This window comes from Acanthochromis polyacanthus, chromosome 16, assembly GCF_021347895.1.
Source record: "Acanthochromis polyacanthus isolate Apoly-LR-REF ecotype Palm Island chromosome 16, KAUST_Apoly_ChrSc, whole genome shotgun sequence".
Taxonomy (NCBI): domain Eukaryota; kingdom Metazoa; phylum Chordata; class Actinopteri; family Pomacentridae; genus Acanthochromis; species Acanthochromis polyacanthus.
Window position 1 is genome coordinate 22,305,841 of NC_067128.1, and position 13,801 is coordinate 22,319,641.

Consider the following 13,801-nt stretch of genomic DNA (forward strand, 5'->3'; position numbering starts at 1 on the left):
ATTCTGGAAGAAAACCTGTTGGAGTCTGCAAAAGACCTGAGACTGGGACGGAGATTTATCTTCCAACAGGACAATGATCCAAAACATAAAGCCAAATCTACAATGGAATGGTTCACAAATAAACGTATCCAGGTGTTAGAATGGCCAAGTCAAAGTCCAGACCTGAATCCAATCGAGAATCTGTTGGCAGAGCTGAAGACTGCTGTTCACAAACGCTCTCCATCCAACCTCACTGAGCTCGAGGTGTTTCGCAAGGAAGAATGGGCAAGAATTTCAGTCTCTCGATGTGCAAAACTGATAGAGACATACCCCAAGTGACTGCAGCTGTAATTGCAGCAAAAGGTGGCGCTACAAAGTATTAATGCAAGGGGGCCGAATAATATTGCACGCCCCACTTTTCAGGTTTTTATTTGTTAACCTCTTAAGCCCTGGCCATATTTTCAGAAAAAAACGCCGGGATTTCTTCGGCCCACAGGTGGGCCGACCGGGCTTAAGAGGTTAAAAAAGTTTAAAATATCCAATAAATTTCGTTCCACTTCATGATTGTGTCCCACTTGTTGTTGATTCTTGACAAAAAATTAGAATTTTATATCTTTATGTTTGAAGCCTGAAATGTGGCGAAAGGTTGAAAAGTTCAAGGGGGCCGAATACTTTCACAAGGCACTGTAGCCCAAATTCTGAAAATTTCAGACCCCCACAACTCAGAAACTATTTGAGCTACAGGCCTACAATTTTGCATAGAAAGTACTTTTGTGACTATCTAATGGCATACAAATTTAGGACTAATTTGAAAATGGTGCGGCAACCACCATCTGGTGAAACCACACGGAATGACCCGTATTTAACCTCATTACAACCTTCTCACGTCTTTCAGACTACTCCATCAACAAGTCAAAATCAATCATATTACCTTTAACAGAAAACTCATGGGATCCCACAGTCTAAAACTCGCATTATTCTGTTCCTACTGGCAACATCAGATAAATATTTCCTCCAAACTCTCAGAGTTACTTCAACTGAACTACACCTCACTTTTGGACGAAGTCTGTGAAGATATAAGGCGATGGAATAACCTCCCCATCTCCCTTTTGGGACGAATAGCTACAGTCAAAATGAAAATATTACCTAAAATCAACTACCTCTTTTCCATGATTCCGTTTAAATCCACATCAAAGTGGTTTCAATCGTTAGACTCTGCCATTGGTAAATTCTACTCAAAGAACAAAAAGGCTAAAATCAGTCAGACCACCCTCCAGAGGAATAAACCCGAAGGGGGACTGGGAGCTGCCAACTTCATGTATTATTATTTTGCCAACCAACTACAATATCTCACCAAATGGATTCACCCACAGGAAGAATATAACTCCTGACTGGAACTAGAACAGTTAGATTGTAACCAGATCAAATTCTCTGACCTGCCCTTTATCACTTCTGCCCTTAAACATCACTCCTGCTTCAAGAACCCAATGATCGCTTCCACCTTGTCTGCTTGGTGGAAAACGCTGGAAATCACAGGCTCCCAATTAAAACCCATTCTACTGTCCCCAATCTGGCACAACCCTGATTTTGCAAACAATAAAATAGCTCTTTATTTCAGGACATGGGCAGAGAGAGGAGTCACCCACCTCCATCACCTTTTTGATGATAACATATTAAGGACATATATAAACTTATTCCGGGGCTGCATAGTGGAGTAGTGGTTAGCACTTTCGCCTTGCAGCAAGAAGATCCCCGGTTCAAATCCCGGGATCTTTCTGCATGGAGTTTGCATGTTCTCCCTGTGCATGCGTGGGTTTTCTCCGGGTACTCCGGCTTCCTCCCACAGTCAAAAAACATGCTGAGGTTAATTGATCACTCTAAATTGCCCATAGGTGTGAATGTGAGAGTGATTGTTTGTATATGTAGCCCTGCGACAGACTGACGACCTGTCCAGGGTGTCCTCTGCCTTCGCCCGAGTCAGCTGAGATAGGCTCCAGCACCCCCAGCAACCCTAGTGAGGATAAAGTGGTGTATAGAGAATGGATTGATGGATAAACTTATTCCAAACATTTGAAATAAGAAATGGAAACTTCCTCCACTACCGACAGGTAAAGAAGACACTTACAAGTAGAATTCTACCGCTTCAGACTACTTCACAGCCAACTGATTTACAGCCACCTGAATTTGTCAAATACATTTCGAAACTGTCTCCAAGAAACAAGAAGAACCTCTCAAAAATATATAGTTTACTTTCAAAGACAGACTCTATACACTTACCAACTCACAAATGGGAAAAAGACTTATCCAAATCCTTTGACTCTGATTTTTGGACCTAGATCTGTGAAAATACTTTTAAAATGACAAACAACACCAACTTACAACTGATCCAATTTAAGGTTCTTCATAGAACACATAAAACAATATAAAATGTATAAAATGGGCTTCTCACACTCAGACACATGTACTCAGTGCATCCAAAACATGGCTGACACTTACTTTCACGCTCTTTGGCTATGTAGACCCGTCTATTAATTCTGGGCACTCATCCCACAGAAACTCTGATATTTTGGACTGTGGGATTCCACATTCCTCGAATATTTGCCTAATTGGTGACCTAACGCTAACAGCTTTACCAGACATTCATATCCAACCCACATTTGCAGCTATCGCCATTGCCAAAAAAACTATTTTAGTTCACTGGAAAGATAAGAATGCCCTCATCATCATCCATTGGCGGAACCTCCTCACAGAACACATTTCACTGGAGAGAATATCTGCTACCCAGAATAAACAATTGGACTCATTTAAAGAAAAATGGTCTCCATTTATTAAGTCATTAAACAGTCCCTCCAGGAATTCGCAATGTTGCGATCGCGCAAATTCACGTGAAATCAACCAATCTATTTTCAGCGTCCTTTCAATTTTGTCACCACAGCTTTCCTGCAATTTTGGCCCACCTCCCGTGAGTTCCACCAATCATAGCAGCTCCCAGTGCAAACGTATGCCCGTACGTCACCAAATTCACTTCCTTGTTTATGGTTTGAAGATGCAGACATGTGCGATACTGATGTCTCTCTTTTACCAACAAAAATTACTGCTGAAGACTGTGATAAACAATTAATTCACAGATGTTCTTCACCAAAGCAGAGCTAAAGTGTTTTACAACCGTGCAGTATTGTGGTGGAATACAAAAAGAAAAAAAAATCATCGATTGATACACACTTTTTTTTAAAAACACAAAACATATGAGAACGGCTGAAATGAGCAGACAACAGACCAGACAAATCACCATGATGGAAACTATTGCATCCAGATCTGTTAGAGCACTGAAAGAATGAGGTAAATTAGATTAAATTATTCCATCAAAGAACACGGTGGAATTCTGTGACGATCAGCGTGTGTGAATCCTTCCTCTGTTACCAACATCACTCAAAAATGGACTCGGGGATTTAAATGAAGTTTTCAGGGTCGGTCAGAAATTACACAAGGATCAAATGATTAGACTTAGGCAGTGGTACGGCTTAAAGTTTGGATCCACAGATTTGTTAAGGATTCATAGCAGCACGGCGTCTGATAGCGGCACAGAAACCATGGCAACAAGTGAACGTTACCTCAGCGGCCCACTGACGATCACATGATTGTGATCCTACAACAAATCTACCACTGTCACTGACCACCTGTCAGTTTGGCCCTGCATTGCCGTGATAGCTGTTCTGGGCTTCGGGGTCCTTCACACTTGCATGTGCATGTTTGATCAGGTCTCATCAGCTCCTGTCAAGTTCCACTGTTGAGCAGTGATGCGACCCGCCAGAATGTGCCGAGACTCTCTCCAGAGTCTAAACTCACACTAAACCCACTCTTCTTTTCTCTCACATCTTCTTCTGACCTATTTCATTTTATACTGTCATGACACCCACAACTATGGTGTTCAGTACTGTTTGGTTATTTATTCATTTAATTATTTTTTTGTTTGTTTGTTTGGTTTTTCTGTTTGTGTGTGTGTGTGTGTGTGTGTGTGTGTGTGTGTGTGTGTGTGTGTGTGTGTGTGTGTGTACTTGTACTTGCTACATTGTGAGGACCATTTTCTGCATTTAACTATCAAAGTGAGGACATTTTTACAAAGTGAGGACATTTTGGCCGGTCCTCACTTTGAAACAGCCATGTTTGAGGGTGAAGACTTGTTTTTAGAGAACAGGTATGAATTGAGGTTTGGTTAGGGTTAGGGTAAGGATTAAGTTTAGGCAATCAGTTGTGATGGTTAAGGTTAGGGTAAGGCTCTAGGAAATGCATTACGCCTATGGATGTCCTCACTAAGATAGAAGTACAAACATGTGTGTGTGTGTGTGTGTGTGTGTTTTACTTTTTTTTTTGCTTGTTTGTCTTATTGATGGGTAATTAATAGTCAGGAATAACACAGTGCCTGATATTCTTCAGATGTAATAGCACCGCTTGCTAGTCCCTGTCCCTGTCCGTCCTGTTTCGTCCTGTCCACCCTTTGTTTCCCTGCACGTCACCACTGAGGTGTAGCACTGCCCTCCCTGGCTCTTAACAGGGAATTCTAATACAGAATGTCAGCTTAGCTTTCAGGGAGGGCTGGTGATGGTCACACACATGCACTTGTAGGAATTTAGCAAAGGCCTAAGACAAACTCAGACAATCTCTCTCTCTCTCTCTCTCCAGCACTGACCAACACCCACTACTGGAGGAAAGTTGAGACATTTGTATTTCTGTGTGTTTTCATCCACAGAAAGATGGATCTCCCTGCTGAACCTGCACCTGGAGGAACCTTTTCTTTTTGAAAGACAATGACTTTCACTTTTATGCTTAAATGTTTTGTTGGACAAACATCTTATGTCTGCTCTAACCAAACCCTTCCTCCCCCTGGAATGCTCTCACTGGAGACATCTCTGCCTGTCTCCGGGAGCCATAAAAACTTTACAACCTGAGCACAGAGAGACACTTTCTTTAAGGAACCAGAACCTCTTCTAAACTCATATGTCTGATATGTAGTTTGTATTTCCATGATTATCAAAGTGGTAGTGAGATGATGTTGTACATTACTTCCAAAAATGACACTTCTGTCCCTTTCAGAAGTCCATATATTAAAATATGATGTTAATTCAATTTCTTCAACAGGATACAATGATTTGGAATGAATTCCCTTAATTACCTCTGAATTTTCTCTCTATTTAGGTTGAAAGATGACCATTGTATTTAGTTACCAAATGTACGACTTGTTATCATATTTTCACTGTGACATATATAGTTTAATGTCCAAAACATAAATCTATAGTTATGAATGAGATAATTCACATAATATGAACGTCGGTATTAACCTGCACATTTAGGAACATGTGGTCACGTCTACTTAAATGGATTATGGTAGAGGAATAGACAGATTGCGTTTTGTGCGCTTAAGACGATATTTTTAACAGATTCCTGATCTTTTCAGCTCTCTGCTCTCTGCTCTGTGAGAACAAAGGAACTACTGTTGCTAGGCAGAACTCGTGCCGAAAGTTCCTTGCTCCGCCCAGGTCTGCCCCCAGGGCGTGATTTTCTCGCGTTTTTTTATTTTTATTTTTTTGCTGCAAACATCATACATGTAGCTATGATACAGGACAAATGGTTCGACGTATTTTAATATTCACAACGGGAATAATAGATAATAATAATAATTTGTAATAGAATATTCTGATATTAACATCAACTGTAGACAGGTATTTTGCAAACACTGTAAACACACACACACTAATATATGTTCGAGAAGCAGAAAATTGCAGTAAAGTCAATTATTTTAATAATTTGAAGAGACAATATATGATTACACTATAGATACATACATAAACAAAATACTGAGTAATGAACACATATTTCTATATAAAACAATATATATATATATATATATAATCATTTTCTGATATATGTTTTTAATATATGTATGAATTATATTGATAGTCTATATATGATTTATATAATAATTTGCTCTGATATATTGATTATATTAATACTCCACATATGATTTATATATATTATGTTTTTTGATATATTGATTATATTGATACTCCATACATGATTTATATATGTAGTATGATTTTCTCTGATATATAACTTTTATCTATTATATATATATATATATATATATATATATATATATATATATGTGAATGATGTTGATACTCCATCTATGATTTATATATATGTATTTTCTCTGATATATAACTTCTATCTATTGTTTTATATAGAAATATGTGTTCATTAGTCAGTATTTTGTTTATATATGTATCTATAGCGTAATCATATATTGTCTCTTCAAATTATTAAAATAATTGACTCTACTGCCATTATCTGCTTCTCTAACATATATTAGTGTGTGTGTGTTTACAGTGTTTGCAAAATTCCTGTCTACAGTCGAGCTTAATATCAGAATATTCTATTACCTATTATTATTATTATCTATTATTCCCGCTGTGAATATTAAAATACGCCGAACCATTTGTCCTGTATCATAGCTACATGTATGACGTTTGCAGCAAAAAAAAAAAAAAAAAAAAACGCGTGAAAATCAGTTTAATATTCAGAGTTAAGATGGATTAAATGCGCTGTCAAACAGCGCTGAGTGGAGCGGGTGACCGGACCAAGATGGCGGCCCCTCCGCTCGTCAGCCCCAATAGGCAGTAGCGGTCGATGCGGCGTCTACTCTTTATTATGTCTGTGGAAGCCCCCACCTCTCTCTCTTCCTTTTTTCACTCTCTGGAGGCTGCACGTCAAGCCTCTCCTCTTATTTTCCTATCTAAAAGCGTGTTTTTTAATATTTTAAGTTCTCTTCCTTTCAAAGTGTTAACTATTTATCTCTTAACTTTTGTAACATTAATCTAGACATTTTTGCTCACTCCAACGCCGGCTTTTATTCGTTTTAATCCGGAGAACCGATCAGAACCAGCATTTACTTCTCTTAGCCTGAGAAGCCATCATTTTTAAATCAAGCGGCATCAACCCAATCCCGGTGTTGTGCCAAAATGTGATTTTTGCCAGAAACTGATTTCCGATACACGGGAGCGCACACGCACAGCCGTCACAGTTGAAAAGCGCAGCGAAGCGCAACCAGTTTGTTTATAATCATCTAACGGTGATTATTTGTGTTTGCGTTTTATAGCCTCCTGTACGTCTACTTGCCTTATATCGCTGTGCAATAGGCTAGTTGGTGATTTCAATCTGCCGTGTATTTGTGCTAATAAAGATATGTGTCGCCGAGGGAGAGTCTTTTTTCTGCACCAACATTACATTAGATCCCTCAGCAGAAAAATTGACCCCACACAGTGCTTTGTACGGTTTGAAATATGAGAAAAGGGACATTACAATGTAAAAATCGGCTTATTTCACTTGCCAAAAACTGATTCATGCCTCTGGTGTTGTATGTACATGAATATTTTGCCCCAAAATGACTTTATATAACACATCAGAGTGACATCTGCAAGACTTGACTCCAACCAGTGCTTTATACCACGTGAAAAATACATAAAGGGCCATAATAATGTAAAAATCAGCTTATTTCACTTGCCAAAAACTGATTCATGCCTCTGGTGTTGTATGTACATGAATATTTTGCCCCAAAATGACTTTATATAACACATCAGAGTGACATTTGCAAGACTTGACTCCAACCAGTGCTTTATGCCACTTAAAAAATAAGTAAAGGGCCAGAACAATGTAAAAATCAGCTTATTTCACTTGCCAAAAACTGATTCATGCCTCTGGTGTTGTATGTACATGAATATTTTTGCCCCAAAATGACTTTATATAACACATCAGAGTGACATCTGCAAGACTTGACTCCAATCAGTGCTTTATGCCACTTAAAAAATACATAAAGGGCCATAACAATGTAAATATCAGCTTATTTCACTTGCCAAAAACTGATTCATGCCTCTGGTGTTGTATGTACATGAATATTTTGCCCCAAAATGACTTTATATAACACATCAGAGTGACATTTGCAAGACTTGACTCCAACCAGTGCTTTATGCCACTTAAGAAATAAGTAAAGGGCCAGAACAATGTAAAAATCAGCTTATTTCACTTGCCAAAAACTGATTCATGCCTCTGGTGTTGTATGTACATGAATATTTTGCCCCAAAATGACTTTATATAACACATCAGAGTGACATCTGCAAGACTTGACTCCAATCAGTGCTTTATGCCACTTAAAAAATACATAAAGGGCCATAACAATGTAAATATCAGCTTATTTCACTTGCCAAAAACTGATTCATGCCTCTGGTGTTGTATGTACATGAATATTTTGCCCCAAAATGACTTTATATAACACATCAGAGTGACATCTGCAAGACTTGACTCCAATCAGTGCTTTATGCCACTTAAGAAATAAGTAAAGGGCCAGAACAATGTAAAATCAGCTTATTTCACTTGCCAAAAACGGATTCATGCCTCTGGTGTTGTATGTACATGAATATTTTGGCCCAAAATGACTTTATATAACACATCAGAGTGACATTTGCAAGACTTGACTCCAACCAGTGCTTTATACCACTTAAGAAATAAGTAAAGGGCCATAACAATGTAAAAATCAGCTTATTTCACTTGCCAAAAACGGATTCATGCCTCTGGTGTTGTATGTACATGAATATTTTGCCCCAAAATGACTTTATATAACACATCAGAGTGACATTTGCAAGACTTGACTCCAACCAGTGCTTTATACCACTTAAGAAATAAGTAAAGGGCCATAATAATGTAAAAATCGGCCTTTTTGCTTGCCAAAGACTCATTCATGCCTCTAATATCACAATGACAAGACCTCATTTGACATCTTACTATTTTAAGAACAAGATGTTGAAAGTGTCAACTTGCTTTAAATTATGATAGAATTCATGAATTTTGAGAACAAATATATTTATTATGGACAGTTGTTCAGGCAAACAGCCAAATGTATGACAGACATCCACTCTCCCTTCCACACTGCCACGCACACACACACCCACACTACTGGCATGCGTCACACACATATGGCCTCCTTCCCTTTTTGGGGTATTTCACACAGCTTTTGTGGTACCATCTTGGACACACCTCACACCCGATCTAAAAAAAACAAAAACAAAATGAGTGATGATTATATTGTTTGGAAATTGTGATATTTAATCATTTTTTAATCAAAGCCAAATTTAGGAAGGATGGGTAAAACACTTACCCATGAAGTGTCCCCTGTGTGCTCCCCACAGAAATGACAGAGGTCTGTCAGGTCATCTTGCAATAAAAAGAAAAAGGGGTCAGTCAGTCATGTTTGTCAGAGTAGTGGTATTAGAATTAGAAAATAAGATTTTAAAAAACACACCTGTATTCATAAGAAGATAGACCGCTATTTCCTCTCTTATATTGTTGACACTGGATGGTGAAGTGTCAAACACCAGAGGCAACCCATCCAAGACGCATTCAGCAAACTGTAAATAATAGATGCAACAATGTATTTCTGTATTATATTTGAACATCATCAAATTTGCAAAATAGACAATTGCATTAATGTTTGTGTAAGTAACACTTAACAGTAAATCCCCCCAAAAAACATATTTCACTTTCTTTCTCCTATCTTACACATCTCTTACATATCAAGTAAAATAATGTCAGTGTCCATATTTACCAAACATGCTTGTGTGTTACAACAAACAGCTAAGCAAGGTTCAGAGCAATGATGAATAATATTCCTGATGTTAGAATATACCTTCAATGCAAAAGCCCCACAAGACGTGGCATCTTTCTGAATCGAGTGGGTCCTTGTTTCACATGCCTACCTTGAAGGATTTAACCCCCTTTGTCTCATGAATGATCTACCACAAATACACATGATTTGAAATGGCACATTTATGAACTACAAAATATGTGACAACAAATGACTGCTTAAAATATTACCTTGTGACATCCTTGCACTGATTGGCCGCATTTTTTTTTCCCCAAGTGGGTCCAGAAACAGGCTCATCTTTTTGGCTGGTAAGATTACCTACAAGATACAAATTCAATGCCATAACAATACCTGTGTAGTGATACACACACATGCACGCACACCTCCACATGTGCACCCACGCACACACGCACACAAAATGTGTTGTAAACTTACCACCAGCATCCAGTGATGTGCCTGATTAACCACGCCCAAAATGAATTCGTAATGCTGTGGGATGATCTGTAACATAAGATAATACACAAAAGATGTCTTGTGATATTTTTTTATTCTGTTGTATTTATTAGTACAAAAACATGAGAGAATATATTTTATTACCTTAATTTTAGGTTTCTTCCCCTCCCAAATCCGTGTCATTTCAAATGTGTCAATGGCAAATGCCCTTGTGGTGTTGTTTTGGTTATACCTCTCCACAAGTTTTGTGAGATATGCATTTATAACCTGTAATTTAAAAAAAGTTAAACCTCTTTTTGCAGAGAAAAATATAAAAAAGAGATGCATGTATCTACCTGAATGTATTTAAAATAGGAAATCAATGTAAAATAAAAAAGCGTTAAAACTTCACCTCACTCTCAAACTCCATTTGAGGACCCGTGTTAAAGATATCATGGTAAAATATCTTATAGGGACCCACTTTGGAGAGCAGGACGTATGGTTTTTTTCCCCCCCCATGCATCTCTCACATCTGGAAAAGACAAATTTAAAGTTGTAATAATGTAATTCTGTCAGTACAAAAATACATTTGAAATGCTATAGTCTGTTTGTCTATGAGAAAACATATGCTTGCTGATAGGGGTGTGCACTGTGGAGTACGTGTAGGGGAGGTTTATATAACCTGAAATGGCTGTGGTCCTTCGCCCATCACTGGATGCTGCAGCTGGCAAAACAGAGGAAGCTGCAGCAACTTGGGGGCCGGTGGAAGCTGAAGCTGCTGTGGGACCTGCAGTGGAAGCTGGAGCTGCTGTGGGACCTGCTGTGGGACCTGCAGTGGAAGCGGGAGCTGCTGTGGGACCTGCAGTGGAAGCTGGAGCTGCTGTGGGACCTGCTGTGGGACCTGCAGTGGAAGCTGGAGCTGCTGTGGGACCTGCAGTGGAAGCTGGAGCTGCTGTGGGACCTGCAGTGGAAGCTGGAGCTGCTGTGGGACCTGCTGTGGGACCTGCAGTGGAAGCTGGAGCTGCTGTGGGACCTGCAGTGGAAGCTGGAGCTGCTGTGGGACCGGTGGAGAGTTTGTGTGGAACTCTGTCTTTACCCTCAGTATAAGGGACAAGGTGATCCATATTAATTTTGGGGATAGTAGTCCCACTTGGGTCTACAAGATCCACACTTTTGCCAGTGATGGAGGAAATTGTGTAGGGCCCAAGATAATGTGCCTCTAATTTTCCTCCTTTCCTCTGCTGGCTCCTCACATTCATTCTTAGCACCTTCATGCCAACCTGAAGGTTGACAGCACTTTTTTTAGTCTTCCTGGGTTTGGGGCTGTTGCTGATGTTTTGGATGGCACTTTGAAGTGCATCATCCAGTTTAAGGATGTTTTTTGTGACTTCCTCAACAGAGAGGTTGTCCTCCACACTGCTATCCACCTTTCAAATGAAATAAAAATCAAATTAAACAGCAATTAAATCAAATCCCTGTTAAAGCACTACATTGCTCTTAGTTAAAAGCTATTAAAGGTGTACAGAAATGGCAGTTTGTCCTGTTTGGTATGTAGAATTTTCATGAATTCCCACACAAGTTTACCCAAGTAAGGAAAGCAAATCTGATTGGTCATTATTGAGTGGGTGGGATATTCAATGTTTGGGGCGAGACCGAGCTCGCTGTGTGTGTGCGGGTCTCAGACGTCTGATTGAGGGATAACGAATCCATTATCAGTGGCTGATACATCGTGAACAGGCTGATGTATAATGCACAAAGTTTGGGCTACATTGTCTGATAGATGAGTTATTACACTACTGTTAAGGCCCACATGGCTCAAATTCAATTTTCTGTTCTGTACACCTATAAATATTTTCTCCAATATGTGCAATTCATTTTACCATGTAATCCTCTGGGATCTCGGAGGGATACCTTGCCTCTCTCCCGAACATTAAATAGAAAGGTGAGAACTTTGTTGTAACTTGCCGCTTTGTTCGCAGGCCAAACATTACAGCATCTAAATGCTGGTCCCACACATCTGGCCTGTCATTGACCAGTTTGGCCAGTGCCCTGCAAAGAAACAATTTTTTATACAAGACATATTCCAGAGTGATATGAATAAAATGTTAAAATAGATATAGGCCTACCTCTGGATCGTCCCATTCATCTTCTCCACCAGTCCATTGGTCTGTGGATGATATGGGGCGCACAGGCTTCTTTTGATGCCCAGAATCTTGCACACGTTGCTGTTGATCTATTTTACAAATACATAAAGACAGCAAATTAAAGGTAGCCATAGAGGGAATAACAGGTGACTAAAAAAGTCATTGTGTACTGCAAGCGTTACAATGTAAATTAGCAAATTTTTGTGGATGTTTTTAGTTTTTCATACATACTTCATTAACAAACTCCCGGCCTTGGTCTGTCAGTATCCTTTTTGGTGCTTCAAACTGATAGAAGAACTTCAGTAAGCACTGACTGACCTCCTGCGCAGTCTTGGACTTAATGGCATAAGCCTGGGTCCACTTTGTTAAATAATCAATCAGCATACATATGTACTGGTTTCCACTTTGAGTGGTCCTCAGTTTGCCAATTAGATCCATACCCACAAGTTCAAATGGTGTAGTGACCTGCAACCCATAAAATATAACTCATTAAATGTGTATCATACTTCCAGCAAATTGTCATTTTCTCCTATTAACTTTCTTTTTTGTCTAAAAGAAGAAGATGATGTAAAGATTCAACTTTTTTCTTACTTTAATGGGTTGATTAACGACTTCTTGTTTAATCACCACACTATTGGCCTGGCATTCAGGACATTGGGCAACCTAACAGTAAAAAGAAAAACCAACAGAACCATAAAAATTACTCTCCTTATACCATCTGTGAGCCCTTGACAAAATGGGAAAATGTTTTAACTTCAGCATAGCTGTTACAAACTAAAAGATGTTAAAGGGTATGAGGAACGTAACAATGATTTAAAACCCAGGTTAAAATAAAGAAAATTGAGACAAATTATGAAATGAAAGGTGATGAATGTTTATCCACACAACTAGATAACTAAATAAAGCAAACAAGAAAACCAATGAACCACCTGGTAAACCTAAAAACAGAAGGACAAAGGAAACAACCAAATTACTGCAAGCTCCTCAGCCACTGGAAGCCTGCAAAGCTCACAAACAGCTCCACAAAGCTGACAGGTACCACTGCTCCACACAGGACAGCTGCGAGAAGTGGCCAAAGAGAGAGAAAGACCACTGCTCTCTCCAGCTACATATAGACTCATGCTTAATCAGACTAATTCAGCAGCACTTGCACACCTTCACAGCAGCAGAGGAGTCTGGAGAGAGAGAGGGAGAGAGAACAAGCAGCACAGCAAACACACAGGGCATGTAACAATAGTTTATTGGAAAGACAAGAAAGCATATGCTTATACTGACCCACTGATGAATGTCCTCAGACATTCCAGGCCAGTAAAACCTCAGAGAGATGGCCTCTCTGGTTTTCTTCTGCCCACAGTGTGCACCATGGCTGCTGGCATGAAAGTCTATGAAGACATTGTTGGCCTCCTCTTGTCCACAAAGAACTTTCACCCTGGTGGAATTGGGCTGTCCTTTATGCCTTATATAGTATAAATGTCCATCTATAAAAAGATAAATAAATCAGAGATGAATTGTAATAAAGTAGGCTACAGTAAATTTATTTATTTATGTTTGGATA

The 13,801-nt window shown here is 39.2% G+C and overlaps 2 long non-coding RNA genes across 3 annotated transcripts; both read right to left on the bottom strand.

The window, feature by feature from the left end:
• Window positions 1-9,895: 9,895 nt before the first annotated feature.
• Window positions 9,896-10,839, bottom strand: LOC127537758 (uncharacterized). Its single transcript, XR_007947581.1, has 4 exons — window positions 10,515-10,839; window positions 10,268-10,390; window positions 10,106-10,171; window positions 9,896-9,988 (listed from the first exon to the last, which is right to left on the bottom strand). It is a non-coding gene; the product is annotated as an uncharacterized LOC127537758 (long non-coding RNA).
• A 265-nt stretch (window positions 10,840-11,104) lies between these two features.
• Window positions 11,105-13,226, bottom strand: LOC127537759 (uncharacterized). 2 transcript variants are annotated; one of them, XR_007947583.1, is made up of 4 exons: window positions 12,838-13,226; window positions 12,478-12,711; window positions 11,983-12,335; window positions 11,105-11,529 (listed from the first exon to the last, which is right to left on the bottom strand). It is a non-coding gene; the product is annotated as an uncharacterized LOC127537759 (long non-coding RNA). The 2 variants fall into 2 exon arrangements; XR_007947582.1 differs by having other exon boundaries at window positions 11,105-12,335.
• Between the last annotated feature and the right edge of the window lie 575 nt (window positions 13,227-13,801).